This window comes from Culex pipiens, chromosome 3, assembly GCF_016801865.2.
Source record: "Culex pipiens pallens isolate TS chromosome 3, TS_CPP_V2, whole genome shotgun sequence".
Lineage (NCBI taxonomy): Eukaryota > Metazoa > Arthropoda > Insecta > Diptera > Culicidae > Culex > Culex pipiens.
In genome coordinates, this window is record NC_068939.1 from 113927653 (window position 1) to 113951262 (window position 23610).

At 39.2% G+C, this 23610-nt stretch overlaps 3 pseudogenes; 1 reads left to right on the plus strand and 2 right to left on the minus strand.

Moving 5' to 3' along the window:
* Positions 1–7922: 7922 nt before the first annotated feature.
* On the plus strand, positions 7923–10325 carry LOC120414025 (phenylalanine--tRNA ligase beta subunit-like; annotated as a pseudogene).
* A 1044-nt stretch (positions 10326–11369) lies between these two features.
* On the minus strand, positions 11370–12069 carry LOC128092304 (uncharacterized; annotated as a pseudogene).
* LOC120414026 (uncharacterized) overlaps positions 12055–23610 on the minus strand; it is a 47671-nt pseudogene continuing 36115 nt past the window's right edge.

Here is a 23610-nt window from a genome sequence, read left to right on the forward strand (position 1 = left end):
AAAAACAAGAAAAAAATTCCACATTTTCCAACAACATGTATGACGTGTCAAAAGTGTGCACGATCATTTTGATGATAAATTGGTTTTTGTCACAAAAGTTTATTGCGATATCCGGGAAACGGAAGCGAGTTTCCAAAATCGGTTTGTTGTTGTTGTGTTTGTTAAGTATAGCAAAACGTCATCATTAATTCATTTTCGATCAAAATGGTCTATGTCACAAGATAGCACACAGCTGACGATTTGTTGATGTCAGTTAATTCTTTAGTTTCGTCAAGGTATGATAGATTTGGGCTCCCTTGACACACTAAAATCGACAGAATTCAATTTTAGTGGATTCAAGGTGATGAAAAAAACGTAATTGCTATAGAATCATTTTAAGTAACCATGCGCAACCCTTTGTTTTTAGCTAAATAGACCTGGGTGCACTTGGTTGTTTAAAATATCATACCATAAAATTAAAGCGTTTACTTACATCAACTTCAAAAATGTCGAAATGTGTTATCAATGGTGTTTCAAATCAATTCTTCAATTGAATTCATGTTATTTACCGAAATAACAATTTTACAACTTGTGTGAATGGCTGGTTCATAGAGATTTGGTGTCCCTTGCAACTATTTCCTTTTCATTAATAGCTTGGTAACAGAAGGTTCTTCAAACGCAATTAAACAAAAACTAGGGAAAATTTGGCCAAAAAACCTAGTGAGATCGAAACTAAATCAATGATGTTATTTCGACTTATTTTGTTCATTTTTTTGTTTAAGATGCCTATGATACCTTACCCAAGCAACATTTTTAAACCAAATATCCGCCACCTAGTTTTATTGAGGTTTTATGGTAGCATCTTAATTGCTTTTAAGTTTTATGTTGGCATTCACAGCAACCAATAAGCATGGGCTGATTTAAAGGTTGCTTCGAACATAAAACCTGATACCAATAAAAGGGATCTGGTACATTTCGCCATAATTCGTTTCGCTGACGGTCATTTCGCCGAAAAAAATAAACTTGTTTGTATACTTTGTGCTATTTTTTCGCTGCAGTGCCATCTTGTAACTCATTCATGTAAACTTGTAGAAGGAATGGCAAGATAATAATATAATAATGTAAAAGTAAAAAACGGCTCATGTTTGAAAGAAAGCAAAAACTCACAGAATTAATACAAATAATTTGCTTAAAAAACGAAGAATGCACAAACTAAAGGAAATTTATCAAAACTATAAGCAGAAACTAAAAGAACTGCTTATGTTTGAAAGTATGCAAAAACTCACAGAAATAATCTGAAAACTCAAAAAAACAAAGAACGCAAAAACAAACAGCAATTTTTCAAAATGTTTTGCTGGGAATAAAAGGAACTGCTCATGTTTGAAAAAATGCAAAAACTCCCAAAAATTATACAAATAATATGCTTAAAAGTCGAAGAATGCAAAAAACAATCAGTAATAACCAAAATTATAAGCAGGCAGTAAAAAAATATGCAAAACTAACAGAAACATATCAATTAATATGCTTAAAACAAGAATGCAAAAAAACTGAAAGAAATTAATTCAAAATTGTATACTGAAAATAAAGAATGTTTGAAAGAATGCAAAAACCCACAGATCTTATTTTTACTCGATTATTTTCTAAACAATTATTTTTGCATGTAATAATGCATAAACTTATACAAAAAAACATACTGACAAACAAAAATTACATTTAAAGAATGCAAAAACTCCCTAAAAGATTTAAACATTATAATTTTTAACAAAATACTTTTAATGCAATTTGCGTCCTTTTTATATAGTTTTTTGACGATTTTTTTTTTTTGTCAATTCGGCGAAACATCCCATGCGGCGAAACGACATTCGGCGAAATGACCTTCGGTGAAACGACCATCGGCGAAACTACATTCGGCGAAATGTTCCGCACCCCAATCATTCCTTTTACAAGCATTTAAAAAAAAAATCAAAAATGCATTCTAATCAGTCGAGTGCATTGGGCAACGCCCATTTTTCTATTTTCAGCTTAGTTCTTTTTTTTTTTTTTTTCTCCCAGCGCTCTTTTGGGTCTGCTTAGTGCTGCCAAAATTGATTAAAATTTAAGCAAACACTCACGAAAAGTAGCATTTATAGCGAAAGTTTCCTGGCAGCACTTGCTCACTCCAACAGGCGCTGCACCAGCATGTTGGTGGTGTTGGTGGCCACGCTTTGTTCTTTATTTGCCTTCGCTCCTCGCTCGGTTTTCTTCAGCCTTCGATTGGAATCAAGGCTGTATATCATAGGTACTCGCGATCTTGCTTTGCATTAGTGTGAGTGCATAACTCCGTGCCACTAAAACCAAAACAATAACAAACGGACAATGGACCGTGTCAGGAAAACCAAAACATAAACAATGTCAGTGTCAGTGGAGTGAGAGAGTCAGAGATAACGATTTTGACAACCACACTACTACACACTCAATCGCGAGTACCTTAGGTAGAAAGCCATGAATTGGAATGGGTATTCAAAATTCAAACGTCAGAAGACTTAGCGCGTTCGTTTTTTTATAGTTCTTGCTAATTATTTATATTTTTCGGGATTATTTTTCAAGTGAGTGACTAACTAATGTGCAAAAGAACATGTTGCCGGTAGTTGGAAGCAATTTTATATCTTAAGCGCTTTGAAATCGTTAGGGCAAGTGAAAAGGTACTGATGGCGACTTTTGTTAAGCAGTTAACCTTTCATCTTGCGTGTGGATGTGTGTGCCACCAAAATGATGAGAAATGGTCTGTCAAAATAGAAATTATGATCAAAAGTGCATTAAATTTGATCTTTTTGGCCAGTAAATAGCATAAATTTGCGTGCTTACTCGAGGCGGCGCTCTTGCTGGTATGTTTATAGCCTAAATAGTATTTTTGGAGCTTTAATCGAGCATCAAACTCTCCATATGACGAAGATAGGTGTTTGATTAGAAAGGGTATATTTCCCCTACATCATGTTGAAAGACGAAGACTTATTTTTTGCCAGAATAAACCCTGTCTGTTATTAGTCGTTTGAAGACGTATGAAATGTCATTTTTCCATAACTCCTGACTGGGTTTTAACAATGGATTTATTAAGGCTTTGAAGGGGTTGTTAGGATTCAATTGTAAAGCCTTGAACTCTTATGTAGGTTTTATAAATAGGCCGAGCCAAACTTTTGCGGAGGTCCTTTTGGGTTTTAAGTCATTGTTGGAATTCGAGCGAGAAGAAGGAAAGCATTTCTCGTTCGCGAACGAGGGAGAGAACTTGTAGTACTTTTCTCTTCTCGCTCGCGCTCGCATTTTCGTTCGCGTTCTCGCTCTCGCCGCGAGCGCTCGCGAGCGCCTCGTGCTAGCCGTTCGTCCCAAGCTAGCAATTTGTTCATCAGGCTTATGAATACGAACCAGGCGATGGTATAGAGGTGTAACTTCAATCGCTGCGTTGTTTTTTGTTCGTTTTCAACACGTTCAACTTCTCGCGAACGGGCAATTCTGGCTCGCGAGAAAGCCCGTTCGCGAGCGGAGGAGAGCACGGGCAATCGGTGAGTTTCTCTCGGCAGCTCGAGACTCGCGGCGAGAACTCGAGAGAGAGAAAATTTTCTCGCGAGAGCGCGATAATACCAACACTGGTTTTAAGAGAGGTTTATCGGGGTTCTGGGGAGGCTGTTACGACTAAGTGGTTTTAATGTTGGTTTTGGCTTACAGGTTTTATAGTGGTTGTGACGGCTTTGATAAAGCCTAAAATGTAACTTGGGTAAGCAACAATAATCAGCTTATGGAGCGTGGTATTGATACTTTTTTTTATTTTGGACACCTTAGTTGTATACAATATTGGTGGATTTTCTGGAATCAATTTATCGCACAAATTTAATGGCACATGTCTGGCTGACATATGTTTAGCGAAAAAGTGTCAATCCTGCCAAACTTTTCACCGAAATTAAACAATATGGCTCCTGATAGGCAGCCAAAATTAAAAGTTTTCTTAAACCATATTGTTTTAATCATCATCATTTTAAGTGCCCCAAACTAAATTCAATTTGAAAGCATTCTTCAGCCGTAAACGTCCCGATTAAGCTCAACCCCGATATAACGCACTCCCGAGACAGAGCCAATAAATCTCCATCTTCGGTCCAGTTATCAAAGAACCGCCATTAAGTACAGCTTTCTATCACTCACTTGTTCGCAATGAACGCCTTTTGGCACAACAACCAGCCAGCATGCAGCATTCATTCGGCAAGCCATCACAGAATCGAGACACACACTCAAGGGTATACGGACAAAAAGATGAATGGCACACTGTTATCGGGAGGATGCTAAAATCACAAACCATCACATTCTATTAAGATTGATTGCACATTTTATCGAACCCGCACACACAATCCTTCGGCGTGGCATTTGAAGCATTTGCAGCATAACAGCAGCAGTACCAGGAATGATAGTCTAGGTTTCGCAGGATTTTGGATTGTTTTTTGTTTTGCCCTTCACACACAAAATGATGCTACCGTTAGCAGTGATGTTTGATTTGTTTAACCCTTTCAAGCCTGATGGGTCATATATAACCCAAAAATGAAAATTTTCAAAACAGGCCTATAATTTGCGTATGGTCTTAAGAGACATTTTCCCATCATTAGATTAAAAAATATTTTTTTGAAAATTCAGGCTCGAAAGGGTTAAGGAATTATTAAATAATACTAGAATTTCATCATTTTGAATTAACAAAAGATGCATTAAAATAATTCGCTTTTGTCTTGTTTGATCAAATTATAAAATTACTCATTTTTCGAACCTAATTTATTCCACGTTCTATTACACTCAGCTGTGCGGTTCATATTTTTATCCGTGTTCATCATTGGATGCCGAACAAACCACAAGTACCTGCGACGCATTATCCGCTCAAGTGGCTGACCGATTAGACCGGAACGACGCCGCAGGAGCAGCGGCAGTACCAACAATGTCCAACATTGGCAGCGACTACTACTTTTGTACACAAACTCGTCACAACATTCTCGAGTACACCAAAATGGCCCCCGCGGCACTGGAGGTAATTGTGGCCTAACAGTGGCACTATCTATGTCCCACTAATTTATTTATGGATTCAAAATGTTTCACGGTTTGTTGGTAACCTCATATGTGATAAATACCGGCTTCCGTTTCCGTTTACCTCCCCCCGACCTCCCAACCCAAAACTACCCTGATCGTCACAGCTTCGTAGAGCATAAAACACTCGACAGACTGTCTCTTTCTAACTTGCGCATATGTTCATATGCTTTCACCACCGACCACTCGAATCGTACATCACCGGTCTATTGTCCTTGGGCAGTTGGACGGGGTGTGGCCGGTGTGGCGGAAATCGATAAATCGTCGATTTAATTTGATTTTGCAAAGGAATATCAATTTCAAAAGTGGTCGAAAATAGTCATGTTCACTTTGATGAAGTATTATCGCATTGTTTATAAGTGTTAATAACTTGTTATGACGAATTTGAAATTTTTAAACATTAATTATTGAAAAGTAATCTTTTCATTAAAAACAGTTAATTAATCCACCTTAGGGTTGTTGATGCATTCCTCACAACAACGTAGTTTTGTTTTTGGTAAAAAATGTTCAGATTTTGAATCTTATAGTATCATTTAAAAGGCCTTTTCAATATCCAACAAATGATGGATTTCACGATCGATCCGGATATAGCTTTTATCGAAATTTCTGAGATCCGGCCTCCAAAAAGTGTATAAATAACACTTAAGTACTTTTGATAGGGTTATCAGATCTACGATGTTTTGGGCAAGTTGAAAAGGTATTTTAAATACTTTTCTAAAATGTATAACATAATGGTTTTTTCTTACAAAAACCACCCTTTTTACAATATTCCAGACTTTATTCATTTAGTATAATTAGTATAACTTTTTAAGTACTTTATTAAACTTCATAATTTTCAATAGGAACTTATGGGACCCCAAGACGGATCGAATGAGACCAAAACGGTCAAAACGGTCGGTCAGCCAGTGCTGAGATAATTGAGTGAGAATTTGTCTGTGCACGCATCCACATCCAAACACACACACAGACAGTTGTTGATTCTGAGTTGATATGTATACGTGAAGGTGGGTCTAGGGGCTCGTATTAAGAAGTTTATTTTTCGAGTGATTTTATAGCCATTCCTCAGTATGGTGAAAAAAACAGAAATGTTTTCTTTAAATCGAAAATAACTCGTCAGGGTTAACACGGATCGTTTTGCGGTCTTGGACAAAGTTGTTTTCATGCTCATCTCACTGCAACAGCGTGGTCGGCTCTTAATCGCCGTTTCGCGTTCTTTCATTGCAGTTTTTGGAGAGATTGAGAGACTCAGCGGTGAGAGCGTACGGTCGAAGAAAATGTGAGGAGTGAGAGAGAGAGAGAGAGAGAGAGAATGTCATCGCTGGAAATCACGACACACAAGAAGAGATCTCACAAGCTACAGTGACGGTCGCTATACTCTTTGATGTTTTGATGCAGAGATCACAAATGATAGCTTCTTCTATCTCTCATTTGCAACACTGTTCCCCATAAATTGATGTGAAATTACATAATTATTTTCAATCAAGCATAATTCAACTTTTGTTACCATATTATTTTCGTACATTATAAGTTTCGTTCTTCAATTCATGTCTTAATTTTGTTACAAAGGATGAAAAATGTATTCAATGATTTTTTAAAAAAATGGGTAATTTTTTGTTCAAAACCGTGAAACCCTATTCCCGCCCAGGACAGTTGTCCTTTGATAACAGAGGTTTTTAAACTATTTTTATGTTTTTTTTTTCAATGATAAATAAGTATGGAAAATCATGTCGGAAATTTTGAAAACGTCAACAAATAAATCAATTCCTGGCTACAAATAAATGAAAATCCGATTTAATCCATCTAGCGGTTGATAAATCCTTTTTTAGTTAATTAGGAAGAAAATCAGATAAATTAGGGCAATTTGTTTTTTGAAGCAAAATGTTGCTTGCAATGGTTAATTTCTTTTAGTTATTTTAAGAGATAAATCGTAGGTTCAAACCTAACTAAAACTATTCAATAAAAACAAGCCACCCTTGTGGTTGATGCCTTCCTCACTGTTTAACAAAAATGGATCACATTATTTACATAAATAAAGTTATTTGTTAATAAATCACCATTACTACAGTGTCCCAACCCCAAAAAGGCATCCATGGCTGATTAGAAAAATAACTTGGATTGAATATAAAGTTTACTGATTACTTAGTTTAAAAGTTTATGTAACACTGGAATCTTTACATAAAACATATGTGAACATAGTTTTGCTAACATTTAATTAAATAAATGTCAATATATTAGCAAAGAATATGTAAATAAACATTGTGGAGTGGATACAGCTAAACCTCGCATAGTGCGCAGGCGTTACGAACTTTTGGACCTGTTTAGAAAGTGTTTTGATTACCTATCCAACAATATGTCGGATGATGGATCCGGACATTGTTTACATACCGATAAGTGAGATCCTGCTTCAAAAAAGTAAATAAATATCACTTAAGGGGTCATAACTAGGACCAGGGAATTGGGAAAAAAATTAAATACCTTCAAAGTTATAAAGAATGTGGGCTGGATTCGTGGCACGGACGAACGGACAAGACACGGGGTTTCGAAAAGTGAAGCCGGTTTTCTTTTACTTTTTCTTGGCGCAAACCTGTGCAAGCGAAATCGCTTGTGTTAAAATCATCGCGCCACGTGGTTTCAAACGTAAACAAAGCCAGCTGATGCTGCAAATGGAACACCTGACGGGGTGTTTCACCAAACTGCCGCCAGGTTCGCATATGTTTTACGCCATATCCCTCTGATGGTACATTCGATGAACTAAATTTTAACCGATAGATTGCACCACTGTGACGTAAACAGTTGTCGTACGGAGTAGTATCATTGGTTTTAAATAAGTTTAATCAAATTCTTCATTTTTCAAAAAAAAATTAAGCTAAACTATGTAAAAGTTTGCAGAACTGACATAACTATAGTTCAATATTTTTTTCTTAATATATTATCGTGAAATTTCCCTTAAAACAGAAAAAATATTTTTTTATTTCAATACCGTATGGTGGTACTGTACGGTAGGATTTGTTTATGTTTACTGCTGTTGTTGGTGTTTTTTTTTTCCTCTTTTCAGAAGCTGTGTTTTGAGTTTGCTCTCGAGCTGGACGAGGTCACGACCGAGAAGCAGATGATCAGGACGGGTGGATGCGGCCAAGGATGCGTCGGAGAATGTGATTTACCGGATCAATATTCCGACCAGCCGGTACGATCTGCTGTGCCAGGAGGGACTGGTCCAAGGGCTGCAAGTGAAGGAGTTCCCAGAGTTTAAGAAGGTTGCATCGGCGAAGGGTCTCCCGCAGAAGCTGATCGTTACGGAGGCCACCAAGCAGATTCGGCCATTTGCGGTGACGGCCGATTGGGACGCACGACTTGGACACGCTGAAGGGACCATTTACGCACGATGCCAAAGCGCCGAAGGACATTAAGTTTGTTCTGTTGAACCAGGTTGATGGAGTTATCACTCGACACACGCCCAGCTGAAGGCTTATTTTCCGATCATCCGAGACTCGCCGGTTTATCCGGTAGTTTACGACGCGAACGGAGTTGTTCTCTCGTTGCCGCCGATCATCAACGGGGACCACTCGAAAATCAGCACCACCCTGGTTCAATACCCGGAACTAGCCTTCCGCAAGGAAACCATTTTGAGGGCAAAGGCCAACTTCTACATCGGCAACGACGAAAGTGCCGAAGCGCTGGCCAAAATGCTGAACCGCCTTTTTCCAACCACGCAAAACGCCTCCAACCAGCTGGAAGTGCTCAACCCGGCACGACATGCTGCACGTGTGTGACATCGAGGACGTTGGCGCGTACGGCTACAACCGCATCCCGAAGACTCTTCCGGCCACAATGCACATCGCCCGCCAATGCCCCCTGAACAAACTGACCAAGCAACTCCGTGAACAAATCTCCCAAGCCGGATTTACTGAAGGCCTGACCCTCACACTGTGCTCGCGGGACGACATCGCCGGCTAGCTGAACCGAGATATCGAGAAAATCCCGGCCGTTCACATCGCCCACCCGAAAACCCTCGAGTTTAAAGTCGTGCGAACCTCGCTCATCCCCGGACTGCTCAAAACCCTGGCCGCGAACCGCAAAATTCCCCTTCCCCTTAATCTGTTTGGAGTGTTCGACGTGGTCCTGGCGGATTCCAAGGCCGAAGTCGGGGCCAAGAACGAGCGTCGCGTTTGTGCCGTCAAGCTGCTGGATCGCGTCTTCTGTTACTGGGATGCCCTAGGACAAGCAGGATTACTCCCTGCTCGGCCGCGTGTTAAGGTGATCTCCGCCAGTGATTAATCAACCGGCCTCGCTAGTGCTTGCCGCGCAAGTGCACTCCTCGAACCCGCCTCCCGGTGCTCAACTGGTTTCAGATCTACCCGCCCAGTTAAATTGCCCCCAAAAGTACGCCATGCTGAAATCGTTCGATAGGTCGTCCTCCACGGAAAACGATCCCGAACGGTGATAAGATCACCCGGCCCGTGTGCTGTCGCTCGAAACCTCGCATCCGCAGTGTCCCCTATCACAGAGAGTTTGTACCGTTGCCACCGCAGTACTTCCTGCGCATCGTTTCCGACCGGTGGATTGTCGCTGAGACGCAACTTACGATTTCGTTTCGCCACCTGATTCTACCTGAGAAAACCCTTCCACCGATGAAGCTTCTGCCGATAAGTGCCCTGCGCGAGCCACGCTTCGAAGAGCTACCCGGACCGGTTCCCGTCGGCAAGACGACGATTGCGGAATTTGCAGTTTTGCGCATGTTACAGCAGAATCCGGGTTGTTCATTTGGTCTCGAGGAACGCGCTGGCCGAGCAGATCTTCATGGATTGGCACCAGAAGTTTGGCCAGAACTCGGGATGCAAGGTGGTCAAATTAACGGAGGAAACCGGAACGAATATTAAGCTGATTGCCTAGGGACAAATTATCACATTTTAAAACTAAAAAAAAACTAACTTAATCCACCTATGTGGTTAAAGCCTTCCTCACAACAATGGCTGTACACAAATTTCATCTATTTTTTAGATCCGGCTTCAGAAAAGTACATAAATGTCACTTAAGTGACCATATCTCGAGACAGGGTTGCCAGATCTTCAACGTTTTGGACTCGTTGGAAAGGTTTTTTGATAACCTAACTAACGATGGGTCGGATGATGGATCCGGACAAAGTTTACATACATTTAAGTGAGATCCGGCTTCAGAAAAGTACATCAATATTACTTAAGTAGACATATCTCGAGACAGGGTTGCCAGGTCGTCAATGTTTTGGACTCGTTGGAAAGGTCTTTTGATAACCTAACCAACGCTGGGTCGGATAGTGGATCCGGACATAGTTTACATACATTTAAGTGAGATCCGGCTTTAGAAAAGTACATGAATGGCACTAAAGTGACCATATCTCGAGACAGGGTTGCCAGATCGTCAATGTTTTGGACTCGTTGGAAAGGTTTTTTGATACCCTAACTAACGATGGGTCGGATGATGGATCCAGACAAAGTTTACATACATTTAAGTGAGATCCGGCTTCAGAAAAGTACATAAATGTCACTTAAGTGACCATATCTCGAGACAGGGTTTTTAGATCTTCAACGTTTTGGACTCGTTGGAAAGGTCTTTTGATAACCTAACCAACGATGGGTCGGATGCTGGATCTGGACATAGTTTACATACAGTTAAGTGAGATCCAAATATTTGTGAAAACACATTTTTATACATAACTTTTGAACTACTTATCGAAACTTCAATCTGTATAAAACTCGATCTATAGGACCCTAAACCAAGTCGAATGCAACAGGTTCGGTTCAAATCGGTTCAGCCAGTTCCGAGAAACATGAGCTAGTTTGTTGGTCACATACATACATACACACACACATACACACAGACATTTGTTCAGTTTTCGATCCTGAATCGATATGTATACATGAAGGTGAGTCTACGACGTTTTTGTACGAAGTTCTTTTTTAGAGCAGGATTATAGCCTTACCTCAGTGAGGAAGGCAATATGAAATTTAAATTTTTTTAACCATTTTTAAGATAGATTTTCTGTAATTTCAAAATTTAAAAAGTTTCAATAGTTTCATTTTTTTAAATTTTAAGAAATTAAAGGATTCATAAATTTTAAAAATAAAAAAAAAATAATTTCAAAAATTCATAAATTTAAAAAAATTAAAAATTCTGAAAAACTTAAAAAACAAAATATAGAAATTCAGAAATTAAAAAAAAAATCAAGCCGTTCCTGGATCGCATGGAGGATAAAACGCTGAAGGAGCTGCTGGGTCTTGTGGTGAAATACCTGGAGAGTCGTACATTAGCATGGGTTCGCCAACGTCCGACAAAGATTCGGACCATCCGCTGGTGGATCTGCATCACGAGGATCCGGAATGGGTTCCGACACCAAAGGCGGCCGCAGCTCGAACTCCGCTGGACTGGAGTTCAGCGACGCAGCGTGAACCAGCGTTGTTGAGGCTCTCTACCCGCCGGGATGTGACAAAGGCCCGGAAGGTTCACATTTTGTTCATTAATAAAACAATTCTGGAAGAAGAAGACAACATTGAGACCCCTACCCCCTCCTTCCCCGCCCATATTATTTTATTATTTTATATGAATCAAATCGACACATCAAGAACAAGTAAGCGCACATGTAGATTACGAAGATGCCCAGGTGATCACGCAGCTTGATCTAGGCTCGAAGGAAGGTCGATGAATGCCTCGAGGAGTTCCTGGCGGCCTTCCAGATGAACAGCCTGATATTATGACGACGGCGCGATTTGCGACAAAAACGGCTCCGACTTGTCTTCTTCTTCATCGTCCTTAGCGGAATCGGTGCTAGGTGACATTCGAGCGAGTCCTGGCGATCGTGACGATTATCAGGTTCATATCCATCACCATACGCACCTTGTCGAAGGCAATCTCCCGCAGGGTTGACTCCTCGCAGAATCTTCTGCAATCAAAATGAATAAATAAATATATCCGTCCGTCCGTCAGGGTGGTGCCGAAGTCGACGTTCACCTGAAGATTGAACAGTCGACAGGATCAGATCTCAAAACTCCTGACCCGGCGCAGCAGGAACAAATTTGTCCGCGTTCAGTGGGTTCCCCGGGGCCTCGTTGGGAGTCATTTCGAGCAGGACGAGCACGTCATTGCCGTGTTTCGGCCACTGGCCTGTTGCTCGTCAAACTGGTAGATAAAGCGAAGTTCGTTCAGCTCGATGCGATGGCCGAGCACGGTGAAGAAGACCAGCTGGAGCTGTTCGGCGATTTGGGGGTCCGTGAGTACTTTTACCGCATGAATGACCTGCTTGTACTTTTGCTTGTCCGAGCTGAGTATGATATCGCGCACGTTGAGGATAAAGTTCACGAGGGATTTGATGTCGTCCAGATATTCCTTGCTCTAGTTGATGACGATGACCTCGGGTACTTGATGGGGACGGTTCTACGATCGCGCATAACACAGCTCAACTCGACGACGGCCTGCATCCGAGAAACGGCACGCTCAATCGGCAGGTTGATGTACTTCATATTTGAAGTAACGCTTTCATCTCCTTGGACACAAACTCCAGCAGCGACTCCTTGAACGACGTAATCCACACGTCCATCACGTTCGTCGAGCGCTTGCTTGCGTGACGACCCGCGTCATATCGATAAACAATCTTGTTGAACCACAGCAGGAACACATCCTTGATATCGTCTTCCTTGAAGCTGAAAGATGCATCATTATTAGCAACGACTTCTAGAGAAACGCTCAAGATATCCAAACTCACCGCAAATTCTCCGCGCGCACAACCGGCGAATTGATGAGGTACTTCCGCAGCGTGTCCGCCTCGTACTTATGCACCAGCTCCATCGGGTCCGGGTAGTTCATCTTCTGCCCGTCGGCGGCCAGCACCAGCCCGATGCAGTTCGGCCCGGGTAAATCTCAGTATTGCATTAAGTTTGGCTGGTGCGCCATCGTCACCTTCAGCTTCTATCCCTCCACTAGGCTACCGTTCATCTGGGCCATGGCCTTGGCGGCATCGTCCGCCTCCACGTACTGGACGTAACCGTAACCCTTGGAGCGACCCGTTTCCTTGTCCATCACCAGCCGTAACGGTTCCGAACATAGCGAATTATGCCGCCAGCTGCTGGATGTTGATGGTCCGCTTCAGATATCCCACAAACAGAACCTTTCCCTTGGTGGATTCCTTCGGGGTCTTGGCCTTTGCAGCAGCGGGACTGGCAATCGGAGCAGGAGCCTCTCGACCTCGAGACGGGGCGCCTCGACGGATTCCGGCGGTTAGAGCGGTCATGCGCACGAGATCATCATCCGTAAAGGTGGCCAAAATCAATCCGGCTGGACGTGCCATCCTACCGAGCCTGAATTGACCTAAATTTGTTAAATTTCTCAAGCATTTAATTTTTTCACAAACTTACGTAGAACTACAGCAAGAACTCGTCCCGCAGCCGCGTCCGCCCCGTATTTGTGCACCACCTTCACCGGGTCCGGGTAGTTCTTCTTAAGCTTGCTCATCTTCTGCCCGTCGGCGGCCAGCACCAGTCCGGTGCAGTTCAGGTTCTTGAACAGGGCCGTCGAGATGACGAACAGCGTGTAGGATCGCGCGTCTGATCGATTCCCTCGGGAAGTTGTTGGTCAGGTAGTCGGCGGCGTTCTCGAACGGGCCATCAAACACCTCAAAAATGTGCCGATGTGACTTTTTGACGGACACATTCAAAACAAAAAAAAAGTTTGACAGATCTAGCTGTCAAGACCGGGGAGAGAAAGAGAAAACATGATGATGGCGGCTGCTGTCACGCTGGTAGTAAACGATTTAAAAAATGTATGGGGGAAATCGATTTAAATTCAATATCTCCCAAATTAAAGATCGGTTAGGGATAAAATTTGACCTGGTAAAAGCTAATTTTTTTGTGAATCAGCAGGTCAAATTTTGATGCCCTGCGATTTGTAGTTGCTGAAATATTCATCAAAAAGTAAATTTCTCAGAACAAATTTGAATTTCTTACCACCAAATGAACAGCGCCATCTATGAGAAATTTTGGCCCGTCGGGTAATCCATTCATGGGCACTTTTTGAAATGGTCGTATGAATTTATAATAAAAATACAATTTCTATCAATTTTTCGGCAATTTTAGTATAAAAGATGAATTGCCTAAAATCATAAAGACAAACTTAATGCCAAAAAACTGTTTCTAGTGCTATACAAATGCTGAATATTTTAACTAATTATTTCATAAGACATTTGGAGAAATCATGCTGAATCGCTCGATGATACTTCGACAACTTGAATGTAGATGGTGCTAGTGATAGTTTGCTTCAGAAATTTGAAGAAAATTTGTTCCTGGTGTCATGTCCGTTCGTCCGTGTTCGTGGTCAGTAGGTTGCCCAGAAAAATGACCCTCTGCTCCACAAGTGGAAAACGGTTTATAAGGTTATTTTAAGCATCTTTGCAAATTTTGAGCGAAATTGGTTAGGTTAAATTGATACTCTCTTTTTTTTAACTTTTCAGGATCAAGTTTTACAGCTAAAAAGTTGTAGAGCATTAAATTTTCAATGAGAATCTCACTTTTGAGAATATTTCGATGAAAGTAGCGCATCGTGCAGACCAAACCGTAAGTAATTTGAGTTTACATACATTTTTATCGATTTTCTCCATACATACTTCACCTTCGAGTATCAATGGGTAAATGTTGACCGATTTTGCTCATATTTGGCCCAGAGTCCGAAAATAGCTCAAAGAACAATGCTTGTGAAGCGAGGTTTTGAGAAAAAGTCCCATATTCTGGGCACCCTAGTGGTCAGGTTTCAACATTAATTTCAAATTGCTCTAAAAATTTCCTCTAGTTTTCCAATGACTTTGAAAATTTGTGACTTGCATAATGAAAAGTGAATTTTTCCTTTGACGACAGAGAGCCCAATTCATTTCAAAAGCTTTGCACCGTTTAAAACACCTAACACGTAATTTTCTCATTTTTGTCACTCTTTTGCGTGCGGAAACTCCTCTGTGTTCCGGGGAAGAGGGGTCACCCATGTTCACAAATTCCTGCCCCAGTTCCACCCTCCCCACAACGCACGATATGCCTTTCCCCTCTCCGCCGCAGAGGGTATTTATGGTTTTTAGATTTCACCGAACCGAAAATGATGGCGTGCCATTAAATCAATGATTTGAGAATTTATTTAGCTGGTGGCCAGCACCGGGTATAAATAGCCACTGCCGCCGCCGGTCACTGCAAGAGCCCAAAACGGTTCCACGTTACGGATGATTTATCACGCGAAACCACTCCAAATGCAATGTCGGGTGGGGCCTGGCCGAGGCGTATTGGGGCGATTCCTCCTGTGTGGTGCCCGCCCGCCCGCGGTGGGGAGCTTTTTGTAATGGAGCGAGCCGTACGTGAAATTGAGCATCGAAACGCATGTATGATTGCTTTTATTTGATCAGTGCAGTGTGGTTGGCCATGTGCGGTGTTGGATCTTTGTCCTGCGGAAATGGATGATGTAATTAATTGTTTACATGTGATCGACTTCCATCGAAATGGATGCGATCTTTTATAATTGATTTTTCAATGCTTCAATGCTTGATGTAGATTTTGAATAATACCGAATGCAAGCATTGTATTTCAGTGAGTAATTACCATCAGGATACTTCTATTTTTCTGTCATTTTTAATCATTACGCGTTTCAACCAGAGTTCGTTTTGTTATCTTTGTCATTTTTACAGTCAAACTTCAAAGCTATTTCAAAGGTTGGGTCAGTCAAAGCAACAATATTGGAACAGAAAAAACAGTTAATTAGTACACTTTATTTATTAAATTTTAACAAAATGGTAAGTTTAACAGTGCAACTCTGATAACCTCATCAATAGTTATGAGTTTGTGAAGTAACATTTTGTGCAGCTCACAATGCCTCACCTTTTGACCTTCACAGATCCCCAAAATTCGATTTCAATCTTGAGATATTCAGTTAAAACCGAAAAAACTCCGTGCATTTTTGTCACTTTTCCTATGAAAGAAGTTGCAATCTTATCGTGCTATCTTGAATTGATGTAAGTGGGACAATTGGTCAAAGGGATTTCAGGTCAGAATGCGTTTTACACAGCAACGAGCTCAACTACCGTAAACATTTTTAATTAAAACTCGGGACTCGAGCAACCAAATTCAACCAAACTTCAGGAAAATTCACAGGAAGGTCAACCAAACAAAACGCGTTTGTTATTGTTTTTGTATATTCAAGGTCAAACATAAAACGCGTTTTTCTCGGAACGTCCAAAAGCAACATGATAGCACGACAGCGTCGACATGACAATACATCTAGATCACATTGATATGCAACAAAATGCAAAAAGATGATTTTTTCTGCGTGTCCAGCTAATTTAAATGTTTTAAATATCACTAGATACAATAAAAAATTGTCACATTCCAAGTGAAAATACCAAGAAGAAGTTTAGGAATTTTTAATACATTTTTTTCCCTTTTTTTGTCGGATTATAAGGTTCATCTCATAATCCGGAAATGTCCCCAAGGGGCCACCGGTAACCGGTTCCAAAATGGCCAGAATGGGTCAGCGAACAACGGCATAACCGTAGATTGACATATCTTTCAATTTCATGAAGTTTGATGTGTCGGATGATAGGGTTTATCTTATATTCCGGAAGTGTCCCCAAGGGGCCACCGGTAACCGGTTCCAGATTGGCCAAGATTCAATTCAATTCAATTCATGTTTATTTCTTGTACTAAGCATAATACATTTTGTTTTAACTTATAAACTAGTGTAGAGTTATGGAGATCCTTGCAGCTACAGCATTATCAGTAATCATTGGATTAAATTAATTTGTTATACTTGGTGAGATTTTACGAAAGCAGAAAAATTCAATTACAAAAAAAACTGCTAAATTGGCCAAGATGGTTCTGCGAACAATGGCATTCCCAAAAAATTATATATCTTTCATTTTCATGAAGCTTGATTTACAACAAGATGGGGTTTCTCCAAAAAAAAGTCAAGTTGGCCGTTCATCGGGTCCCGGGAACTGGTTCCAGGTTACCCGGAAAAGGCCAGTAACACTCCAGAGTGGTTTTGGCAATCGTATTTTATGATTTTAGTTAGTTTAATGGATCAATTTCAATTATCATGAGTGTATTGGTATCGCATATACGTGAAAAATAGTAAAACATGAACTTTTCAGATGTTCTGGATTTCCGGCCCTGACCTGTCGAATGCAACCCGGATCATCTTGATTGGTTGAAATTTGCCGGAGATACAGGTCATCAAAGTTGAGGTCTCAAAAAAGTAATGTTTTCGGTTGTAACCGATTCCCGGTGGCCACAGTGACCAAATCCGGTTTTCCAGATCGGTTTCGGAAAGGGGACATCCTAAGCTTTCATTTGTGACCAAAGAAACCGGAATCGGTCAAAAACTGGACTTTTGATGATTTTTTAAAGTTTGGAGTCGAAAAGGAACTCAATACCTTTGAAGTAACTTTTTTTATGGACGCTTCCCTAGGGGCCGTCCAAGGTTTATTTGTATTGTGAAATATGTATTTATACTATAAATTTAATGTCAGCATGTAGCATGTATAAAGCAAAAGTAATGGAAAATTTAATTTTCAAAAATGCCGAAAAGGACCCCAATACCGTAGAAAGGTTAATAAAATATTTTGTTTCTATTTTTTGATGAGAGATAAGAACAGATTATGGAAAATTTGTGAGGATAATTACTTATAACAATTCAACCTAGAATTTAGAGCAAGTTTATAAAAATGTTTATTTGGCAATTTTTATTTTTAGCAAACGGTTTTGCAGAAAACACTTTTGCCACAACATTTTTCCCTTCTCTCGATTTTGTTTTCCCTCCCGCTGGCTTGTTTTGTTCTCACCTTCAACCACGGTTTCGAATACACAGAGTGAAAAACGACCCCCGAGGAAGGCAAAAAAGGCGACTCTTCATTGACCGTGGTGTGTTAATGGGTTAGACCTTTTTGTGTTATTCCTGTCCTAATCCCTGACTCTTGCTGGGTTTTTCCAGATAACAAATTTTCCCCGCTGGCGGCAGATAATCAAGGCGTAGCAGTAGGGTTGTTCATTTCTATTTTTTTAATGATTTATTGATTGTCATTTGAAACGTTGAATGAATGATCGCTGAATTATTGTTTTATTGTTTAAACTTTAACAGCACATGTTCCACTAATTAAGCTGCACATTTATAAAAAATTTAACAGTTTTTCTAATTTATAAGTTTCAATAAATTTGTTATCGGAAAATATCCAAAGACTAAATACGATTGACAACGATCGTCACACTAACCATCACAAATTCCATCATCAGGAACGTGTTCAGGATTAACACCAGCGCTAGATGGGTTAAGGTAAGTGCGGAGTAAAAACCGTGGGAAAACAAAGAAAAAATAAATTGGCTTGCCGACGAGGGTCACAACAGGGGTGACGAGGACGACGACGACGACGCGATTAATGTGGATTGAAAGGTGAAACCCGCGTGACAGCGCATCGATCGTTAATCATTAATTTTCACTGTTGCTACCGCTGCGGTAAAACAGCGGTGTGCTGGTAAGTGATGTTTTCAATCTTCGTCCTGCTGGTTGAAATTTATTTGAAAAAGGTGGTGAGAGAATTTTAAATAAAACACTTTATTTTCAAAACAGTGCTTTCACATTTTTTTTTCCCATTAACGGTATACATCAACTAGAGCTTTTTGCACCAAGCTTTTTGTTACACACATTTTAGTATCTTCAAAACTACGGGAGCTACGGATATAATGTTGGATTCATTCTCTAAAGTACTGCCTACAAAATCATGTTCAACAAAGTTATACTATTTTACATCCGATTCTTGCAGGATTAGTACAATTTTGGAATAAGAAAACAACAACTTCCTTGGCTTCTGTACACCCTCAAAGCGAATAACCATTAGAAGTTCCTTGAAACAATGAGAGCAATTCTCTACAAAACCGGAAATGGATTTTATTTGTATTTTTTGATTTGGGTCAAACTTTGTGGGGGCCTTCTCTATGACCAAAGAAGCCATTTTGCATCATTAGTTTGTCCATATAAATTTCCATACAAATTTGGCAGCTGTTCATACAAAAATGGTACGTAAATATTCAAAAATCTGTAACTTTTGAAGGAATTTTTTGATCAATTTGGTGTCTTCGGCAAAGTTGTAGGTATTGTTAAGGACCATTTAGAAAAAAATAGGTACACGGAAAAAAAAAATCCCGATTTTTTTATTAACTTTTTTTTCACAAAAACTCAAATTCCCAAAATACGTATTTTTTGATTTTCGAGATTTTTTGATATGTTTTAGGGGACAAAAATCCGCAACTTTTGAGCTATAGAGAAACATGGTCAAAAAATCTGCCGCCAAGTTATGATTTTTTGAAAAACTGGTGATTTTTGGAAAAAATAGAAATTTCATACATAAAATTTTTTTGACCTCATTTTTTTATGCAAAATTGAATTTGCAATCGAAAATTACTTTACAGATTTTTTGATAAAGGGCCCCGTTTTCAAGATATAGCCACCGAAAGTTTGATTTCAGCGAAATATTTGCAGTTTTTCGATTTTTAAAAATAGTGACCATGAGTGACCATTTCTAAAAATATTTTTTTTGAAAAGTTCAGAAAATTTGCTATAAAATTGTCTAAGAGACATTGAAGATTGGACCTCTGGTTGTTGAGATACAGCGGCTTAAAGAAAAAGAAACACGAAAATTGAAGTTTTCTAAGTCTCACCCAAACAGCCCACGATTTTCTAATGACGATATCTCAGCAATTAATGTTTCAATTTTCAATGTTAATACATGAAACATTCGTGAAATTTTCCGATCCTTTCAAAAAAAAAATTTGAAAAAAATTAAATCAAGACTAACATTTTAAAAGGGCCAAACATTGAATATTATGCCCATTTAAAATGCTAGTATTGATTTTTTCGAAAAGATCGGAAAATTTCACGAATGTTTCATGTACTAACATTGAAAATCGGAATATTTACGTACCATTTTTGTATGAACAGCTGCCAAATTTGTATGGAAATTTATATGGACAAACTAATGATGCAAAATGGCTTCTTTGGTCATAGGGAAGGCCCTCACAAAGTTTGAGCCAAATAAAAAAATACAAAAAATAAAAATGGTCGAAATCGGCCGGTTTTGTAGAGAATTGCTCAATGAGAACATTAAAAACTGGTTCCACATCTATTTGAAGTTTTCCTTGCCTCCATGCTAATAAATTGATTTTTTTTTCGCATCTTATATTCAAGCAAAACAATTCACTTGGGCGCACCCTTTGAAGCTGTTGCTGCGCCCCGTCGTTAATTTTCCAGCCAGTAGTTTTTATTAAAATCACTCTTTCATCTTGGTTCCGCGTCCAACAAAAGTAAGCAGCTTATGCCGGCAACTCTCCGGTTCCGAGTAATAATGCGTACCACTCGCAACTCGTTAGAAGTTTCATTTGGTAAACCTGTTAACAGACGCAGAGAGCTTTTTACTCGTTATTAATTATGGACGCTCCCCTTGAAGTTTGTTGAAGTCACATTCGTTGCGTAGTTTTCAATGTCAACCCTTTCTCTCTCCTCTACAACAGCAAAAATAACGACCACCATTAAAAGTGGGAAAGTCAAATTAATCACCGTTTGCAGTACAAAAAAAAGGGCGGATTACGCACTATTATTACGTGAAACATTAAATTCAATCAACGGCACTGGCAAGGCTGACATTGGGGATGAATCGTAGACAGGTGAATCGGTGGTGTTGGTAAATATGTCAAAATGTACTTTAACCCTGTAGACGGCAGAAATTAGCAGCAACAGTTCAGTAACAACATTTCAAAAGGGCGAAACCTACGATTTGCCGTTTCGGGAAAACCAACATTCAAAATTTTGCAATTTCGATCAATTCCTATTTCCACAAAAAAGCATGAAAACCATCAATTTTGTCAAAACGTAATAGAAAATAGCAATAATTTCATCATAGAGAGCAATTTGAAGTTAAGGTTAATTAAGGTGTTTTTGCTATTAAAAATTGAGAAAAAGAAATTACGCCTTTTTGAAGAGCGTGCCTAGATTTTCGCCCCACCATATTCGCCACCCACTCAACCAAAACAACGGATTAGCCCGTCAGGTTACGCCACAAAGCAGAAGTAAACAACAGATTCGCCCTTTTGTTTTTTGTTCATTTATCGGGTTTTTAAAGAAAAAAGTGGTGAAACAACTATTTTATCATTGTGAAACATTAAAGTCAGTGATAATACAGTGATATTTGTAACCTCAGTGATAAAAAAATTGGTCTAGAAAGCCTTCATAAGGAGTCCGACTCAGGCCAAGACTCGTTGAGCCAGGATACACCGTAAGTAGCTTGTTGGTTTGACGATGTGGTCTATATTGAAGTGACGTTCCTTGGGGTGTCCCCGCCGGAAGTGGGAGACATGGCACATGACGACTAGGCCAATGGTTACGGAGGCGATGATTTTGTACGGCATTCCTCCTAAACTAACTTTTTGTCCTGCAACTGCTCGACCCAGAATCCCCGGATGTTCCAAGAACCGGTAAATTATGGACCTTCATATCTAGATTGTGAAACCAGACCAGATCCGATACTACAATAATTGATTAATAAGTTATGTATTTAGGATCATACAAATCTGTGTTTGTTGTGGAATTGTGTTCAGAGACATCAGAAACATACATTTTGATCCATTTTGAGGATTGTCAGGTCAAAATTCACTAAATTATAATGAAAATTTAGTGTTTCTAAATATACGTCGGAACTTGCAGCAAACACTACATTCGCCCCTCGTGATTGGGTGAAAACACAAGGGCAAAAACTCAATTTGGTTTGTTTTGTTTGATGTCGTTGATTAGCCCTTTTGTTTTTTGCTTGTAAAACTACGTATTTTCGGAATTTTGAGATGATGGAGGGTGTTTTAGAATCAGTTTTGTTTGCTTTATATGATTCTGACAAAAACTGAGTTTGTTTACATCTGAGGGATTCGCCCTTTTGAAAAGTTGTTACTGAGTTTACGGGCACAGTTTTCGCACACAGATGTGCCAAGCAGTTGCGAATGTTTGTGAATATGGGGTTAAGTTGGGTATAAGCTTTGACATTATTTGTATGTTAAAATTGATTTATGATTTGATAGTTTTAATATTGAATTAGGCCGTTGCAAATATTTTTCAAGGTTTATATCGCTCCCTCCCTTCAAAGTCGGCCTGAATAATCAGGGACAAATTTTTTTTCGAAAAACTTCGAAATTTTTATGAAAATTAAAGTTTAACCAACCGAAAACCAGTTAAAATGCATTTTCCTGCGTTTATAATCATATTTAGCATGTTTCAACACCTTTGAAAACATTTAAATTTTCATTAAATAATTAGTCCCACGAAAACTTGTTCTTTTTGCACAAAAAAAAAATCCGTTTATTGGAAAACAACTGGAGGAGTGTAAAATCCATTTTACAACACTATTTTCATCAAAATGTTAAAACCTAGGCTTGTAATTAGAATTTATGTATTTCTTTTATTTTTTTGCCGTCCCCCTCCCTCTCCCCCTCGACTTTGGTCAGATTCGAGGGACATAAACTTCAAAAAATATTTGCAACGGCCTTATCTGATTAAAATGAAAATAAATATTCATTTCAACAGTTGGGCAGCTCTCTAGAATTTCGAAAAAAGAATATGATTTTAATATTTGTAAAAAATTGTATTCAACAGATTTGGAAGATATCAAATTGCATAATTGGTTTTCCCTACAAATTTCCATACAAATTTTGAGGCTGTGTATAGAAAAGGATGATATGCAAGTATCCGAAAGTCTTAATCTTGAGAAGGAATTTTCTGATCGGGTATGTGCCTTGGACAAAGTTTAGATTTCAAATAAAACCTTTGTTTTAGTGGACAAAAAGTACCAACTTTTGAGCTATAGGGTATGACGAACGATAAGTTGCAATGTTATGATAGTTTTTAAATAGCGGTTTTTCGAAATACCAGGGGAATGTTAGTAGCCGCCATCTTGAGGTTTGAGATTAATATCGCGCACAAACAGCGCCCAGCAAAAACATTTTTTTTAAATTGCAGTCAAATTACACAGTAGATAAGTTGAACGTTTCATGAGATAAAAGTACAACTTTAAATGAGGTCATCGGCCAAATGTGTTCTTAATTATCCCAACTTTAGTAGTTTATTTTGCACATAAATTGAGAAAATCACTTCAAAAACATACACCACTTTTTCAGTGTAAATTGCGAAAAAAAAATTAAAAAAAAAACATTTGTTTTCATTTTATGCTTGCAGTTTTTGTACTTATTTACAGTGCGTTATTGGTTTGTTTTGGTTCCGTAATGAACAGCTGTTCTTTTGTTCTGGCTTTGTTTTGGTGCCGTAATTGACAGCTTGTGATGGCTGTGGTCGAGTTGCCTGTAGAGAGACATAGATATAAAAATTCCCCCAACAATCCATAAATCATATTGGGAGTTAAATGGAATTTCAAACCATGTTTATTTTTGATAAAATGCAATGTTTTTTTAAGTATATTGTCTGCCTTTGTTTTTCTCTGAAAAAATAAAAAAATATTTAAAA